Raw genomic sequence first — 10,979 nt, forward strand, 5'->3', positions numbered from 1 at the left:
GTATGAGCTTTGGCTTGCCATCGTGAGTCACCCCAGAACTAGCTGCAGGCAAAACAAAAATCTTTTGTGATTAATTAGAAAAACTGGACAATTATGAATTGACTGCACACGGCCAGGGTAGGGTAATATAAATAGTAATGACTCTGGTGGAGTCTGATGAACGCTCCGTGTTTATGTGAGATCGCTGGAGAAAGGCAAATTTTTTTTTAGCATAGAATCTGCTTAAATAGGGCGATTTCGGGTCTCGAACAATCAAAATTCTGGTTGACATCTCTGAAAGGGATTCTTGTTGACTTTTATTTGACACCCTCGCAAATTGATTGTTCTTTTCTTTCTCTTTTCTTTTCTTTTCTTTTCTCTTTTTTTTTTTTTTTTTTTTTTTAATTTGACCCCACACGTATCCTTGTCAGCAGCTCCGTGCAACTGCTCGCATCTTTTGCTAGCCTCCCTGCCAGCCCATAGAGTTATTGGCTGGTTATTTTGCCCTTTCTGGGGCATTCGCTTCCACTGACTCACCCTCAGAGGATTTGAACACAGATAGCGTTTTTATTCGGAGGCACTTGTTGGTTTTATCTTGAGGGAAAAAGGAACCATCATGAATGAACTGTTTTCTCAGGAAAGGAGAGATGAGACTACTACCACAGTGAGTTATTGGATTAGTGATTTATTCTGTTTGGACAATGTAAAGGATTTTCACACCAGAAAGTTGAGGAAGGCTTAAGAACAAAAAAAAAACAAAAACAAAAACAAAAAACCCTGGGTGTGAACATTATATTTTTTGGCATGATGTAATCTTGCTTCCCCCGCCAAACCTCCCTCCTCCCCCTTCCCCCCCCCCCCCCCCCCCCGCCCCCAATCAGCACATCCTGTAGAGTGGAAGTGAGGAAGATTATTCCTTTTAGAGGAAGTTCACAATGAAAAATAATTAAGCCCTGACAGTTGCCTGCAAACGTCAAAATACAAATGTCCTCCAGTGATCATTTTTTAACCACCAGGGTAAGCGAGTTCTCCTTTGTCCTGGGGCAACAATGTGTAGCCAGTAATGGTCACCGGCTGAAGAGTCCCGCAAGAAAATGCCATCTCACTGATCTCTCCCCGGCACCTACCACACTGGGAGAAAACATCTTCCAGACCTTTGAATTTTGGTTGCTGCCAGGCAATTAACCCCTCTTAACGTGCATTCTGCAGATGCAAGTGCCTTTTCTGGCCCTCTGTTTGCGCTCGCCAGCAGTCACAGGGTTTTCTATTATTATTCAAGTGGTGCTGCCTCAGTGGTAAACCCATTGACCATTCAATCAGTGTGGGAGCTGCTGCGGATAATTAAAAGTTCCCAACCTCTTGCCCCAAGGCCAGGCTAGAGCCAGTCAGAGAGGAGCCAGGTCCTGGCTGCTCAGGGACCAATCGATCAGCTGATTAACCCTTCTTACTGATTGGTTAGAGCTGATTGCATCTCTAGTAAAATATCTCCTGTGGCCCTGGGGCACGAAAGGCAGCTATACATTCAGGGTGGCTGAGAGAGCTCCCAGCAGCCGCCATCCACACACAACAAAGTAGAGAGAGGAAAAGAGAACTCCTCATTCCAGCGTTCTCAAGATTTTATCTCCTCGCCACTGTTTCCCCCCACCCCCGCTGGACTCTCTCTGATTTTATTTCTAGAGAGAGAAAAGCTCTGCTTTCAGCTTCCGGAATGATGGAAAAGATTCCCCGCGTGGTAGCTGCTGCTTTTCGGCAACCGGGCAATCATGTGCAACCGTGGTCCCTTTTCAGCCACGGTGTCCCCAAGTGTCCCCTTGCAGAGCGAATGAGGTCAGAAAACACTGAAGGCGCACCCTTCAGAAACGGGTCCCTCTCTTAGAGGATTGCATTTTGGACCAGTCGACTCTCACCGGGTTTGCATTTGCTGGCTAGTAAATATTTATCTTTGGGCACGGGTAAGCAATCTGTTTTCAATTTGTGCTTACATTTTGGCACTGTGAGTAAAACACACTGTACGGGAACAGAAGCATTAAAAAAAAAAATGACTGTCCTGTGTTGTCTTCGAAGGGAGTAGCTGCGATGCTATCAGACAGGTGTGGTGAACGGGACCATAATGAGCAGCTCCCCTGGTTTTCTCAAAGACTGATTTAGGTGGATTTGGTAGAAAAGCCCAGCAAGAAGGATGTCCTGGGAGAGCATTGGCTCCGTGGGTCTCTGGCTTATCAGAGAGAAAAGCTGACTTTTGCAAAGCAGCCTCTGCGAATGTTATCTTTGCCTTCATCTCCCAAGAAGGCCCAGCTCCCAGTGACGTCAAAGGCAGGTGGCCTGTGGGGAGCGTGTGGGCTCTGGACTCAGGTCAAATGCTTTATACTGAAACACTCAGCGTCAGCTGGAGAGACAAGTGTTTTCCAGAATGCTCATGATTTGCTCGTATTTGAGGATGCTTATCCGTGGAACCGTAAGAGCAGAAACTTAGACCTTTCTAGGGAGCAAAACGGAATTCACCTTATGATGAAGTGGAAGGTAACAGAGACTGACCTTGGATTCTGTCTACCAGGTGGGCTAGTTACACGAGAGGTGGCTTTGTTCCCCAAGCCCTTTGTGGAAGTCTTGCCCCCTTTGTGAGCTGTCACAGGCACCATGGAGGTGACAGTGCTCGTCCCTTTGAGGGATCTACCTCTCCAGGGAGGCTGAGGTTAAGCAGGTGAGAAGCAAAATGACCCCAGAGCTTTGAGGTTCTGAAGGAAGGGAAAAAAGTATTGTAGGAACACCAAGGATGACAGTTATATTTTCACTCTCAAGAAAACCAAAATAATCAATAATTATATGACCCTGGATATAGTTATTAACATCTCAGTGGCCTCCGTCTCCTTGCCTTCAAGTGAGGTTATTAGATTTCACACGTACACGCACGCGCGCGTGCGCCCAGACACAGGGAGATTTTTTAATGGACCCACAGCTATTTAATTTGTCTTACCAAAAAAAAAAAAAAAAAAAAATTTCTGAAATCAAAGCAGAATTTGTAAAACTTATGTGTAAACCAGAGCTGTATGCCATTAGAGGAAAGGGAAACTGTACCAAACCTGGGGGCATGAGATAATAGCGTGGGTCCTGTTAACGCAATCATTAGTTAGTAAGAACTTAATTACACGACACTGCTAAATATAATATGGAAAATAATACAAATACCTATTTTTGGCCTGCTGGAAGCTTACAGTCTGATTTGTATTATAAATGTGACTTATTAAAATGCCCACGAGGCTACTCGGAATTTAAAATGTTTTGAATAAAGTGTTTCTGCTGGAAAGTACTTTTCTATAGAAGATTTCTGTGCACAGAGAGGAAAGGTATAAAATGGGTCTCAGATGAGAGGTTTGTAAGGCAAGACTTGTTCATTTGTTGCGGTTGAATAAAACTGAGTATACTTGGGAAACAGGGTCATTTATTTATTTAAAATGTTTTTAAATGTTTATTTTTTGAGAGAGAGAGAGAGAGAGAGAGAGAGAGAGAGAGAGAGAGAGAGACCACCAGCAGGGAAGGGGCAGAGAGAGGGGGAGACACAGAACCCAAAGCAGGCTGCAGGCTCCGAGCTGTCCGCACCGAGCCTGACGCGGGGCTTGAACCCACAAACGGTGAGATCATGACCTGAGCCGACGTCAGAGGCTTAACTGACTGAGCCACGCAGGTGCCCTGAAACAGGGTCATTTCTGATGCACAGGGTCAACTAAAGATCCACTGCCACATGTCTACAGTGGTGAGGCCACTCTGCAGAAATGTCCCCCGTGGAAGTGTTCCTTGTGCATTCTTTTGCATTATCCCATAATTTCTCTCGGATCAGAAAGGGAGTTACACGCTCTAAAAGCAAAACGTGAAACTTGATTTAAATCGGGGCAGGCTCGTAGGTGCTCTCCTCCTTGAGGAAGCTAAGGATAGCATTGCCCTGTTTATGACCAGGAAAGCCGCGTTCTCCCGACCGTGTCCACAGCCCTGTGAACTGTACATCAAACCCAAACCAGGTAGGGCTCCTGGGACGGAAACACTGTAATTTGAGGCTCAGATTAGCCGTTTCCTCGGTGGCAGAACAGAAACCACAAAGTCCACCTACTCACTCATCTAACCACCTCGGGGTGGCATCTCTTTCTCGGGAGAGGTCTATTTTCTAAGGAAAGCTGGGGAAAACCACCGACTTTGTTTGGGGTATTAAACGAGTGCAACCGAGGCTCTTTTCGTGATTTCAAAAAACACGAAACATTTTCGAGTATCGTTTGGGAATGCCCCAGAGTTTACCAGACTGGATGCGGAGGTGCAGGGAGTTTTGCGAGCAGCGTGAAGGAGACACAGGTTCAGGACGCTTTCCCTCACTTTCGTTTTTTCCCTCTTGGAAAGCACCTGACACGCGGAACATCCAAGTTCACTTTATATAGAAATCCGCGAAACCGGATGCGCGGACTTGGGGGTGTCAGCGCCAATGTCAGGCTCCAATTCGGTGTGAAAGAAACACCAGTGGTCACGGGACCGGTGTTGGTCAGGAAACGGTCCACACCGACATCCAACAACATAGTTCCATTTTTTTTTTTTTTTTGCAAAGCTTCAGACATGGGACATTAAAGAGAAAAAGCACACCCTGTGTGCACACTTCCTTTTAACAGAGCAGGATGCCAGGTTTGGCTTTTGCTGTCTCAGTCTGCTTAGGAATTCCTAATGAGTGAGCCGTAGTGTTTAACAGTAAAATATGGTTATGGTTCTTGAATGCAGGCTACATTTAACAACCGTATATTGATTTTTTCCTGTAATTTTATTTCCATGAGCATTTCTGGTTTCTTAATTAGTAGCCTTTTAGAGAGAGATTTAACATTCTCTCTCCATCAGAGGACCTGGCTTCCATGATATAGCTTCTCAGGGGAAAGTTCTAGGAGGGACAGCGTTAACACCGTGTGCGCGTACAGATGCATGCGGACGCGCAACCCTCCCTCCCTCCCCCCTGCTAACACAATTAAGACAAAATGACATTGGTGAACTCGGTGACAAAACTCAACAATCTCCAATTGCACACTCACCCGGTAACGGGAAGAACTGTTTACCCCATGTTCCTTATTAAACTGAAGTATTTTATTTAATGAGCATGACTCATGCAAGGTGTTCCCATAAATCATCGGCTGGTTTACAAACTCAATAACTAGGCTTCCTGCTATAACTAGGCTGTGCACACCTTAAATTATTAACACGCCAGGGCCTTAAGGCAGATCTTTGATGATGATGATATAAACACTGTGAGGACAAGGTGCTCTCTCAGCAAAAGATTATTGACTCTAATTACCATTTACCACAGGAAAAAGAAAAGAAAAGACAATAAAATATGAGGGAGAATTGAAATCTAAGATTTAATTTTATGAGGAGCTTTAAACGCCTCCCTTGGCCCCCCCCCCCAACTTTTCCCCCCTTTTTTTCTGTCTTTTTTTCTTCTCGTTTGTGGCCGTTGTTCCGACCTCACTACACTGCTGGGGTATAATGATAGCCCATGGTTGGCTAATCTTAAAAGGATGACAGTTGTTAAGAGGAAAGGAGGGAAGAGAATGGAAACAGGAGAGACTCTGCAGTTGATATTATGTATACTCTTTGAAATGTGATGGAAAAGGCCAGGGGGAAGACAAAATGATAATACACTGGGAAAAAACAAAAAAACAAAAAAACAACCCACCCGGCTTTAATTGTTTCCACGTATATACGAAATAGAAAGGGTAAAGGGCTAATATGCCCGACTTCAGTCATTTTGGTTTTAGTGCACTAGAACTTTAGGTCAGCGTTTTAAAAGGAGTCATTTGCTCTTATTATGTGCATCCTCATTATACAGTTGTTGGAAGGACGCAGAGAAGTTGAAATGAAAGAGGTTTAATGATAAGGGAGCTTATTAAAAAAACACACACACACAAACAAAAAAACGAAAACCCGGCCAAATGACACATGGCGTGTAGTCCCATGAATAACATGTGTTTGGTTTCTGGGTACGGGGAAAGCGGACCTACCAGCTGGGAGAGGAAAAGGGAAGGTCTCAGGGAATCTAGAAGGCTGGGGACAGAGCGAAGGGTGGAAGGAAAGAAAGGCTTGGGTCAGCTCCGTGCTATCGAGGGGCTTTTGTTCTGTCTTGCCCTGTGGTTTTGCATACTTCTCATTTCAAAGACTGACTCTGGCTCAGGTCGTGGGCTCTGTAGGCTAAACTGTTGTTTCAGATTTCTCCTTCTCAGAAATTCCAAGTTGCATCTAATATTTATTTTTGGAATCGTAGAAGGGGGAAGGGAGTGTGGGAAGGACTTGGAAGTTACCAGCATCCTTCATTTTACGGATGCGAAATTTTCAGCCTGGAAAGGCCGGGTGATTTGCCTAACTACTTCTGTCAGGTGTGTGGAGGTCTAAACGAACGTGGGACCCAAACCGGCTCATTACGGTGCCAGAAGGCAGCAGCCCTTGGAATGATCTCAGAATCATAGAAATGTGGTCAGTGATTGGGAAATTTACTATCAGCCTCATACACGGAATAGGGGACAATGATGACGGTCATTGCCCTGGGGGGTATTTAAGGCAGGTATTTAACTCAATAATATTGTTCAAATATGACCAGAATATGGGGGAGGGGCGGGATCTGTGATAGTTGTTACCGCCTCTTCCTTTCTATTTGAAAAGCTTTCCTAAGACGTTTAGGATCATTTAAGCTCTTTGGTAATAGGCCAGATTCAGGGACACAAGAATTTGCTCCCCAGCACTATTTTCTCTAGAGTTTCTTGGAGGTCAACGGTCCGTCTCATCCACCCATCAAGTCAATCTTGGAAATATCCAATCTTGGACACTTCCAAGGACAGCAGATGCAGAAGCTATCACAGGCACTAGGAACCTTCTTCCAGAGCCTTTAGGTGCACCTAAGCTTGTTTCCTCAGCTGATAAAGATGTGGGAGGTTTGGCATTCTTGTCCCGGATCAGGACCCACTGTAAAAGGGCACTCAGGGGACAAGCCCATCATGCCCTTCTTCCTTGAAGAGCAAAAAGTGAGTCTGCATGGGAAATGAATGACATGTATGTTGGGAAAATATCCCCCCACGTAGCGACATCTCTCTCTGGTGGTTTTGTCACTGTCCACACAGGCAGGATCACCTACTGGAATCGGGACACCAAAGACTCGGATCACTCATGACCCTCAGGATGACTCCGCATGTCTCCCGGGGGGGGGGCGGGGTGCTCTGGTCAATTTCCAGTTGGGGTTTACTGTCCTGGAGATGATCTTATTTGGAGCTTCCCAATCAGTTTACCGTATGGTCTTATTTTTCTCCTTGTCAGGGGAAATGTCCCGTGATTTTGCCCTTCTTCACTAAATAATGGCTGTGCGTCACCCCTACCATTCTATTCCACTTCACAGCCACATACTGTGAGCGGCGCTTCCTAGGTGTGGTGGATGTACGGTTTATAAACATAGGATTCTTCTTGGATGACCAGCACATTGTTATTTTGTGGAGACCGTGAAATCAATAAGTGGTAGGGCAGAAGACTTAACATTACATGTGTGTGTGTGTGTGTGTGTGTGTGTGTGTGTGTGTGTGTGTACATGTAAAATGTTCGGTGCAATATTCATTGTTCAACGTGAAATTTGCACTTCAAGGCCATTTCATTGCCTTGGGCTGATTATAATGTAAAGAGCCACAACTGAAGCCTCTTCTGGAGCTCCTTTTAAAGGGGCCTGGCCCGGGGGTGGGTGGAGGAGACTCTCTCCAGCCTAAGTGTCTGGGCTCTTTGCTGAGAGATGGCCTGGGGCAGAGCCCCGCTGATTGCCGTCACTGGCCTTGCTCCCAGGGGTCGACCCAGGGCTTAGTAGTTTCTACTCATCAATCTAACTTGGGGAAGGGGAGCTAACAGAAGAAATGTGTGTGTGCGTGTGTGCGTGTGTGTGTGTGTGTGTGTGTGTGTGTGTGTTTCTGGAAGTGCAGGAGGGCAGGAACCAGGGACAACAGCATGGTGAGTTCCAGGGTTTAGAAACCCGCCCCCCCCCCCCCAGAACCCCACAACCACATCTCCACACTTCAGCTCAGGGCTAGAGACAGACTCCATGCTGCCTCTTCTGAAGGTACTAGAATTCTGTGCAGTCAGGTGTTATTCCATTACTTGTACAACTCTTTTTCTTTCAAATATATTACATTTTTTCCCCCAAACCAATGCATGCTTATGCAGTACAGCTCTATGCATTTCTATGCAGGTAATCCTTCAAAGAAAACAAAATTGTGATCATGCTCTACATTCTGGCTTTTCTCTTTTCTTTTTTTTCAAGCTTTTTTTTTTTTTCCTATTGGAACATTTCAAGCATAAACAAAAGAATACAAACAGTATACACCCTCCACGTACTCATCACTCAGCTCTAACAATTAGAATTGACAGCAATTTTAGTTTGCCCTTACTTAACTTACGTCCCTTTCACTTTCTTATTTGGAGGCAAATACCAGACTTCCTATCATCTCATTCTGTACATTTCCATTGCATTCTCTTTTATAAAATTGTGGTACAATATACATACTCTAAAATGTATCATTTCTTTTAAAGATTAAAAAAAAAATTAAGTGGTTTCTCACCCAGCATGGGGCTCAAACTCACGACTCTGAGATCAGGAAATGTATGGCCACGGACTGAGCCAGGCAGGCACCCCTAAAATGGATTGTCTTAACCATTAAACACATTTTTTTTTAACGTTTATTTATTTTTTTTTGAGAGAGAGACAGAGTGCGAGCAGGGGAGGGGCAGAGAGAGAGGGGGAGACACAGAATCTGAAGCAGGCTCGCTCCCAGCTGTCAGCACAGAGCCCAACGCGGGGCTCGAACTCACGAACCGAACGGTGAGATCATGACCTGAGTCGAAGCCAGACGCTCAACTGACTGAACCGACCCACTTTTTAACCATTTTCAAGTGTATGGTTCATTGGCATTAATACATTCACGTTGCGGGCAACCATCACCCCTGTCCATCCCCCAAACCTTTTCACCTTCCCAAATGGAAACTCTGTGCCTGTAACACGCTAACTCCACATTTCTCCTTCCCCAGCCCCTGGCAACTGCCATTCTACTTTCTGTCTCTACGAATTTATTTGACGATTGTGCGTATCCCACATGAGGGGAGCGCACAACGTTTGTCCTTTGTGAATGGCTTACTTTCCTTAGCACAATGTCATCAACGTTCATCCGTGTTGTAGCACGTGCGAGAATTTTCTTGCTTTTCAAGGCTGTGCATCCTGTTATAGCCTCTTTGTTCATTTGGTAAGAAAGTACTAAGAAAATGTTTAACTTCCTGGTTTAGCTATCTGCTCGCTAATGGGTGTCATTGTTTGCTTTGGACTTGCTTATTTGGAAGGGTAGAGAGCCTTCTCTCCTGCCAAAGCCATGGGTCACAGCGGGAAGGATATCAGTGATCGCTGTGCCTGTAGCAGCTTAAAATCACGAGCACGGGATAGTAAATGTGGTTTTTTTGTGGAGGCTTGCATACGCTTTGGCTCCCCTGTATGATTAACTAGATGCATCTCAGATGAGACGTTTTTGTAATACTTAATGGTGTGCTTTCTGGGGATGCAGAAGAGAGGTGACCTGAGGCTCCAAGTGCCCATGACATTATAGGATCATACTCATAATCTAAAGCATGTTTCTCTCAAGAATCCCCAGTCCTGTCGGAATTAGCTATTTCGTCTCAAAATACCTCGGAAAGCTTGTGAAGCACCAGTTGCTTTTCCCATTGATGATAAAGAAGGTATAGGTGGCGCAAAATCAACCGATACCTAAAAAAAAACACAAAGAAAGCCATGGCCCAGGACCCTTTTTGGGCCCTTCAGTTGCTACAGCTGCCGTCTTTAAAAAAAAATTTTTTTTTTAACATTTATTTATTTTTGAGATGGGGAGAGACAGAGCATGAACGGGGGAAGGGCAGAGAGAGGGAGACACAGAATCCGAAACAGGCTCCAGGCTCTGAGCCATCAGCACAGAGCCCGACGCGGGGCTCGAACTCACGAACCCCGAGATCACGACCTGAGGGGAAGTCGGCCGCTTAACCGACTGAGCCACCCAGGCGCCCCCACGGCTGCCATCTTAAGTGGTGTTCTACTCCGAGCCAGGGTCTCTTTTGTCGGAGCGAAGAGAATGAAGAAGGCCCCACGCCTGTCACATGGTAGGCTCTTCCTCTTTGTTGAAGGAAAATCAACAACGATGAGCCTGAAACCCGTGACAGAGGCAGAGACCGTTGGGGAGTGTTCGGGTCTCCCTCCGAGCCCGTTCTGTTCCTTCGGCCAGCCAGCCAGCCGGACTCTGCCTCCCCTTTCCCCCCAGACAGGTGTGGGTTGCCAGACTGCTGGTCTACCCGCTGCCAGTGCTTCAGGGGAGGCCGGGGTGAGGAAAGGGAGGGCTCAGAACCTGCACTCACCCTTGCTCTAGTTCCTTTGCTGCCGCCCTTGGGAACGGGCCTCCGCCGTGACCCTTTTGCACAGTTTCCGTTATGGGCTGTAGCCCTGTTTGTCTCCTTTCTGTTCCAGGCTCTGACCAGACCATTTGTATCTTCACTCTGCCTTTTGGGAGCGCAAAAAAGGGGAACGAGGATAGAAGATAAGGGAGAGCAGCAAGTGTGTTTGATATGGCTCCTTCTTTATGCACATGCGTGGTATGTGGGCACGTCAATATGGAAGTGTAATAATAGCTTTTTCTCCTTTCTGCCTGTCTCAGTCTGCCCACCTCCAAGTCACTTCCTACATAAAGGCTTCTTGTCTGATCCACTCATCTGTCATTTAGCTATCTGCTTGCTCGGTAGTCATTTGCGGTTGCCTTTTGTGGTATGTCAATGTGTATTATTTTTTCGCCTCCTGTGATTCACTATTGCCCCCCTCAACTCGATGGCCACTTCCTCTGGAATTGGGACGGCACCGCGAATTACATATTTGTGGAACTTAGCACAGGGTGGCCATTCAGGACATCTGAATGAAACGGACAATGGCTGTT

The 10,979-nt window shown here is 46.0% G+C and overlaps 1 long non-coding RNA gene across 1 annotated transcript; it reads left to right on the top strand.

The window, feature by feature from the left end:
* Positions 1 to 10,044: 10,044 nt before the first annotated feature.
* On the top strand, positions 10,045 to 10,756 carry LOC123609696. The gene is made up of 2 exons (XR_006717907.1): positions 10,045 to 10,158; positions 10,520 to 10,756. It is a non-coding gene; the product is annotated as an uncharacterized LOC123609696 (long non-coding RNA).
* The last annotated feature ends 223 nt before the right edge of the window (positions 10,757 to 10,979 follow it).

The sequence above is a fragment of the Leopardus geoffroyi genome, chromosome B2, assembly GCF_018350155.1.
Source record: "Leopardus geoffroyi isolate Oge1 chromosome B2, O.geoffroyi_Oge1_pat1.0, whole genome shotgun sequence".
NCBI lineage: Eukaryota > Metazoa > Chordata > Mammalia > Carnivora > Felidae > Leopardus > Leopardus geoffroyi.